Source organism: Lepisosteus platostomus, unplaced genomic scaffold, assembly GCF_059453375.1.
Source record: "Lepisosteus platostomus isolate fLepPlt1 unplaced genomic scaffold, fLepPlt1.hap1 Scaffold_66_H1, whole genome shotgun sequence".
Taxonomy (NCBI): Eukaryota; Metazoa; Chordata; class Actinopteri; order Semionotiformes; family Lepisosteidae; genus Lepisosteus; species Lepisosteus platostomus.
The window spans coordinates 441950-449404 of record NW_028291680.1 but is presented as its reverse complement, the minus strand read 5'-3'; the positions used below and the strand labels follow the sequence as shown (position 1 = coordinate 449404).

At 54.1% G+C, this 7455-nt stretch overlaps 1 non-coding gene across 1 annotated transcript; it reads right to left on the bottom strand.

Annotated features, from left to right (window-relative positions):
- Positions 1-6457: 6457 nt before the first annotated feature.
- trnap-agg (transfer RNA proline (anticodon AGG)) lies at positions 6458-6529 on the bottom strand. The gene has a single exon. It is a non-coding gene; the product is annotated as a tRNA-Pro (tRNA).
- Between the last annotated feature and the right edge of the window lie 926 nt (positions 6530-7455).

Here is a 7455-nt window from a genome sequence, read left to right as displayed (position 1 = left end):
GGCAACTTTCGCCTCTTTAAACGCCAACGGGCTGAGGGACTGAGCAAAGCTGGGGGCAGTGTTAGCTCTGCTGGGGCGGACGGATGTTGTCTGCCTCCAGGAGACCTTCTGGGACGAGGAGTGTGTCCGGAAGGTGCGAGCACAGTGGGACGGGGAGCTGTTTTACAGCAACACCTCCAGCCTGTGCAGGAGGGGGGTGGCTGTGCTGGTGAGGAGGGGAGTGTACGAGAGCGTAAGGCTCCTGCACCGCGACACGTAGGGCCAGCTCCTGCAGGTCTGTCTTGGGTTTCCTGGACAGTCCGTGCTGCTGAGCAACATCTACGCCCCCAATGGGGAAGCTGAGCGGCTCGCCTTCTTCAAGCAGCTGGAGGCGAGCTGCTTTCAGCAGCCAGGGCTGGTCGTCGGAGATTTTAACTGTGCACTGAGTGCGCTCGATGTCGCGGTTGGGATGACCTTTAAGAGCAGTGCTGCTCGCAGCTTCCTGGAGCGCAGTGCGGAAGCTCACTGGTTCGTGGATGCGTGGCGTCAGGCTTAGTGTGCGCGGAGGGACTTTTCTCGGCGGCAGGTCGTCGAAGGTGTCTTGAGACAGAGCCGGATCGACCTGTTGCAGGGGCACATGAGTCTCTTCCCGTGCCTGAGCCAGATGCGCTATGTGTTCATGACCCTGAGCGACCATGCTGTGCTTCACTTTTCTCTAGCAGGGGCACAGGAGGACCGGTGCCCCGGCCTCTGGTGCTTTAATAAGGCGCTCCTGGGGAGGCTTCATTCTGTCAGGGCATAGAAGACCTTATCCGGCAGCAGCTGCAGTGTCCCCTGTATAGGTCAGAAAAGCTGGTCTGGTGGGATAATCTCAAGTACGCCATCAAAGAGTTCAGTATCTAGTATGGCCTGTCCCGGGGGCGGGAGAAGGCCAGGCGGGAGAGACAGCTTCGGGCTCGGATCACCTCAGAGCTCGGGCTCCTGGCAGATCACGGCGGGGGCTGCGAGCTCTTGCTGGAGCTGAGGGGTGAGCTGCAAGCCCTGGAGGAGGAGAAGTGGAGAGGAGCCAGGGTGCGCAGCAGAGCCCAGTATCTTGCCAAGGGCGAGAAGAGCACGAGGTTCTTTTTCGGCCTGGAGCAGGAGAGGCAGCGCAGCTCCTTCATCGAGGAGCTGGTGGGAGAGGACGGTGTGCGGCTCTCTGCCCCCGAGGCCGTTAGGAATGAGGTGTTTTCTTTTTATAGCGCCTTGTTCTGGCCGAAGTGGTGGATGAGCAGCAGACCCGGGCCATGCTGGCTTGGGTGAGTACCCGCCTGTCACAGAGCGATCGTGAGCTCTGTGACAGTGCGCTGAGCTTGGAGGAAGTGCTTGAAGCACTTCGGGGCTCGTCTCCTAACAAGAGCCCTGGGTGGGACGGGCTCTCCTCCAAGCTCTACAGACACTTTCAGCAGTCCCTGGGGCCCCTCCTTCTGTAGGTGTTCCAGGAGATTGCCAGGACCGGCGCTCTGACCCCATCTATGAGAAGGGGGGTGATCTCTCTTGTCTACAAAAAGCAGGGGGATCCCTCCCTTTTGAAAAACTTTCGCCCGATCAGTCTGTTGAACACAGACTATAAGATACTAACTCGTGTTCTCTCCCTCAGGCTCGGGAAGGTTCTGCCCAGGATCCTGTCGCCTTCGCAGACTTACTGCGTCAAGTGGAGAGACATCGCGGACACGGTGTGCTCCATCAGAGATGTTGTGGACCTTATGCGGGAGCAGCCGAGGGGTGGATACGTCCTGAAACTGGACCAGGAGAAGGCCTTCGACAGGGTGGAGCATTCCTTCCTGTTTGAGGTCTTGAAGAGCTTTGGCTTCGGCGAGGCCTTCATCTCCTGGGTGAGGCTCGTGTACAAGGGGATCGTGAGCTGTGTCAAGGTGAATGGTTCCCTCACGAGCTTCTTACCAGTGACCTTGCCTGGGGGCACCGCCACCTCGTTGATCTACCAATATGCTGACGACACCAGACTGACGTTGGCAGAGGTGGCGGAGATCTCGGCCATTTTAGAGGTGGTGCAGGCCTACTGCGCTGCCTCGGGCGCCAAGGTAAACTTGGAGAAGTCTGAGGTCATGCCGGTGGGGAGGGCAGACCTTGCCCCGCTCTTCGGTTACCCTTTCAGGGTTGAGACGGGTCACCTGAAGGTCCTTGGCATCTACATTAACGCTGATGAGCAGGCCACTGGGCTTCTCCTGTGGAAGGAGAAGCTCATTAAGATGAGGGCAAATTAAATCGGTGGAGACACAGGTCCCTGACCCTAAAGGGAAGGGTCCTGCTCGTTAACACACTGTGCCTGTCCCTCTTGTGGTACCCACTGTCTGTGATGCCTCTTCCTGAACGGGTAGAGAATGAGATTAGGCAACTGGTGGTGGGATTCGTGTGGGAGGGGAAGCCTCCGCGGGTCACTCATGACACCCTCATTGGGAAAATCTCCAGGGGTGGGCTGAAGCTGTGTGATGTAGGCCTGAAGCTGAAAAGCTTTAGGCTGAAAGTAGTGAAGAAGTTCCTTGACCTGGATAATGTCAGCATTTGGAAGATTGGTATGGGAAGCTACCTCGAGACTTGCGGGGGCTTGGGGCAGGAGACTCTCCTGGTGAGGCTGACTCCGGGGTTGATAAAACATCTGCCCTCCTTTTACAGGGAGGTCCTGCTGGCGAGGGGGTAGTTCATGTCCCAGCATGTCTCCTACACGCCGGAGACCCGGGCCCAGATTCTGGAACAGCCTCTGTTCCTCGACCCCCTGCTGGTGTCTCGATGGAACAGGCAGCTCTACGAGGCTGGCATATCCAAGGTCAAGGATCTTCTTTATGAAGTAAAGGACGGATTTCTGCCCACCCAGGCTATTGTCGACGCTGTGCGAGAGGTCGACGACGAGCTGCCTGTCAGTAAGATCCATCAGGATTACGAGCAGCTCAAACTCGGTCTCCCGGACAGTTGGCTGGAGAAGCTCCATCTACAAGACGGGGCAGCAGGCCCGGCCTGGCCGGAGCTGAGGGTGAAGTGGGGGGACCGTGGGGTGGACCTCCTGGGGTTCACCACCAGCATGTTCTACAGGCTGATGGTGGCGAAACGCTTCAGAGTGCCGGTCTCAGAGGTGTTCTGGGGTAAGATCTTCCCCCAGCTCGAGCCAGGGCGTACTTGACGGATCTGCTGGATGGCCTGTTTCGCTCTGTTCGAGGAGCTGTTCTTGACGGGGTGCCCTGGAAAGAGCTGTTCCTCTTTGGGTACCGCGGGTCTGAGAGGGGGGTTAACGCCATTTTAGTGAACCTCCTCCTCAGCCTAACGAGGACAGCTGTCTGGGAGAGGAGGAACCTCATGATGTACAATGGCCTGAAGCCAGACCTTGTCAGGCTGTGCATTGCCAGGGTGAAGGACTGCTTCTCTCTCAGCCTGGCCTACTGCAGGGCTGAGAGGCGGATGGCCGACTTTCGCAGGATCTTCTTAAAAAATAACATCTTTGTGGACCTGCGGGAGGAAGGCCTGTACTTCCGGCTCTGAGATGGGGGTGTCTTTGAACAAAAGACACACACGGCTCCACCCTTTTCCACCCCTGAATAGCATTGGCGAGTTGAATAGCATTCAATTCACATCGAATAGCATTGGCCCCTGAATAGCCCCTGAACAGCATTGGCGTAGCTCAGCACTGGGCCACTGGGCACAATTTCCCACCGTTTCCAGAGTGTAGTGGTTATCACGTTATCACGTTAGACCGTTACACAGACAGTTTCCATGAGACGTTGGACTTCCGATATTTAGAAGGATCCGTTTTTCAAGAAACATTTAAATTGATTCTTTTATCAAGCTCGTAGTTTTCCTTCAAATCTTGAAAGCTCTCAGTGAGAACATCATAGGCTGCAGGACGCCCCGTAACTTGATTACTTCAACAGAAAGAAGAGCAGACAGCTCGACAAATATGTGAGGCGCAGAGAGCGCAAGGCGAGCCGCACACGTTTCGGTGGCTGAGAGAGGGCAGTTTTTGCTTCTGCATTTCCCAAGTAAGGACGCATGACAACAAGCGATCGCGGTGCTCATCTATGACACAGTGGTGATGAGTTTTCAGTACGTGTTCTTTTGAACGAGCAATGAGGTTGCCGCCTTGGACAGCTGACTGCACGCTCTCATTGTGCCACGTGATGAGAATTCACCAGGCTCGTTCAGTCATTAGTCACATTCCATCGTTTGCCATAAGCAGACGCTGCGAAGTGATGTGGATATCAGTTCCCAGTCTTGTGGAAGAGGAGGAAAAGAGCACACGAGGGCTCGTCCGGGAGTTGAAAACGGGGCCTCTCGCACCCTAAGCGAGAATCATACCACTAGACCAACGAGCCACAGCAGCACTTTCCATTTCAATCTGTCAGCGAGCTTGAGGATGGGGAGAGGCGCCATTCGCTCGTCCAGTCAGACCTTCATCAATAAGTCAAGAAAGCTGCAATTACATGACTGCCTTTCAGACGAAGGGCAGTGAACTGTGCCCGGTAAGAGGGGAACAAGCGGCACTAGGTGACGCCGAGGCATAAGTCCCAGCGAGGGGGGTTGGCTTGTATGGTACAGCGCTTGCTTTGCATGTGGGAGATAGCAGGATCAATTCCCGCATCCTCCAGGTGCGTGCTTAGAGCTTGATGTGCCGAAAGGTGTCCTTTAGCCTGTGGCCCCGCCTTACATGGAGAGCATCGTGCAGCTGTCAAGCGTTTCGCAGCCACGCCCCCTTTTCATCTTCTCTCTGGCTTAAGCGTCACTCCGCCCCTCTCTCTTGACATTTCATGTCAGCATGTCAGAAGTCCGAGTGACATTTTTAATGGCTGAGTGAGGGCACGATGCTGAAGCAGAGAGGCCACTTCAGCCACAGAGACTTGTGCTAGGTGAGATCTGAAAGACGGACTCGCAACAGAAACAGACCAAAAATGTATCGGTGAGATCAAAAGGCAAATGCAACATTCAGCAGAGGGCGTCTAAAGATTAGGGAACGGGCGACTGAAATCCATGTGAGGCAAACTTTCCGGTGTGTGTACTGCAGCTGGGCTTGTTGGCGTAATTGGTAGTGCGTCAGTCTCGTCATCTGAAGGGCCTGAGTTTGATCCTCACACGGGGCAGGGCTGCTTCCTCTCTTGCTCTTTTCAAACACTTGCGGCAACTGTTCGCTCATAACCACGTCTGGAATGCGTGACCTTTACACGGGCGAGAAGCAACGCCGCATCCCTTTTCTAAAGAACATTCACATTCAGAAATAAGTCAAGAAATTTGCCATTACTTTCGCTCGCACTGCTGTCAGCCTGCCCATGTTGCCAAAGAAAGATTCACTCGGCGTCAACATGACAGAACAGCGATCACTTGAAAACAATGTTCCACACTCCGTAAGCAAGAACTTCAGTGTTTGCAGTCACCCGATATGCCGATAGTCAAAGGAGCGCAAAACACGAAGCGTCAAAAGACAAGATGAGTGGATGGAAAGAGCGTTGAATTGATGAGCACAAAAGTTCAGCTCGTACAATAGGCAACTAAGGTCTCAGCGTCGTCATCGCACTTGAAAGGACTGCCTTGCAGACCAAGGGCAGTGGGCGGTGCCCGGTAAGAGGGGCAGAGGCGGTAAGACATGATGCCGAGACGCATGAAGCGAGGGGGATTAGCTCAAATGGTAGAGCACTCGCTTAGCATGCAAGAGGTAGCGGGATCGATGCCCGCATCCTCCAGGTCTGAGTTTGGATCTCCGGAAGCCCGGTGCTCTTGTTTAGCTTCTGCGACTTCTGACAGGTGCTCCTCCGTTGCGGAGAGAATGTCCTTCAGTTGTCAAGCGTTGAAGGGCCACACCTCCTTCCCAACCTCAGTCTGCACTGAGTGCGTCTCCGGCATTTTCTCGTCCAATTTGTCAGCTTAGCAAGTGAAAAGTATATCCGAGTGAAAACAGTGCTGATAATACTCTCACGAATTGTTAGAAGACGTGCTTTTGATCATCGATTGCTTAACAATCACATTCGTTCGACTTGAGCCACCAAGCTCGAGGTTTTCCTTCAAATCTTGAAAGCTCTCAGTGAGAACATCATAGGCTGCAGGACGCCCCGTAACTTGATTACTTCAACAGAAAGAAGAGCAGACAGCTCGACAAATATGTGAGGCGCAGAGAGCGCAAGGCGAGCCGCACACATTTCGGTGGCTGAGAGAGGGCAGTTTTTGCTTCTGCATTTCCCAAGTAAGGACGCATGACAACAAGCGATCGCGGTGCTCATCTACGACACAGTGGTGATGAGTTTTCAGTACGTGTTCTTTTGAACGAGCAATGAGGTTGCCGCCTTGGACAGCTGACTGCACGCTCTCATTGTGCCACGTGATGAGAATTCACCAGGCTCTTTCAGTCATTAGTCACATTCCATCGTTTGCCATAAGCAGACGCTGCGAAGTGATGTGGATATCAGTTCCCAGTCTTGTGGAAGAGGAGGAAAAGAGCACACGAGGGCTCGTCCGGGAGTTGAACCCGGGACCTCTCGCACCCTAAGCGAGAATCATACCACTAGACCAACGAGCCACAGCAGCACTTTCCATTTCAATCTGTCAGCGAGCTTGAGGATGGGGAGAGGCGCCATTCGCTCGTCCAGTCAGACCTTCATCAATAAGTCAAGAAAGCTGCAATTACACGACTGCCTTGCAGACGAAGGGCAGTGAACTGTGCCCGGTAAGAGGGGAACAAGCGGCACTAGGTGACGCCGAGGCATAAGTCCCAGCGAGGGGGGTTGGCTTGTATGGTACAGCGCTTGCTTTGCATGTGGGAGATAGCAGGATCAATTCCCGCATCCTCCAGGTGTGTGCTTAGAGCTTGATGTGCCGAAAGGTGTCCTTTAGCCTGTGGTCCCGCCTTGCATGGAGAGCATCGTGCAGCTGTCAAGCGTTTCGCAGCCACGCCCCCTTTTCATCTTCTCTCTGGCTTAAGCGTCACTCCGCCCCTCTCTCTTGACATTTCATGTCAGCATGTCAGAAGCCCGAGTGACATTTTTAATGGCTGAGTGAGGGCACGATGCTGAAGCAGAGAGGCCACTTCAGCCACAGAGACTTGTGCTAGGTGAGATCTGAAAGACGGACTCGCAACAGAAACAGACCAAAAATGTATCGGTGAGATCAAAAGGCAAATGCAACTTTCAGCAGAGGGCGTCTAAAGATTAGGGAACGGGCGACTGAAATCCATGTGAGGCAAACTTTCCGGTGTGTGTACTGCAGCTGGGCTTGTTGGCGTAATTGGTAGTGCGTCAGTCTCGTCATCTGAAGGGCCTGAGTTTGATCCTCACACGGGGCAGGGCTGCTTCCTCTCTTGCTCTTTTCAAACACTTGCGGCAACTGTTCGCTCATAACCAAATCTGGAATGCGTGACCTTTACACGGGCGAGAAGCAACGCCGCATCCCTTTTCTAAAGAACATTCACATTCAGAAATAAGTCAAGAAATTTGCCATTACTTTCGC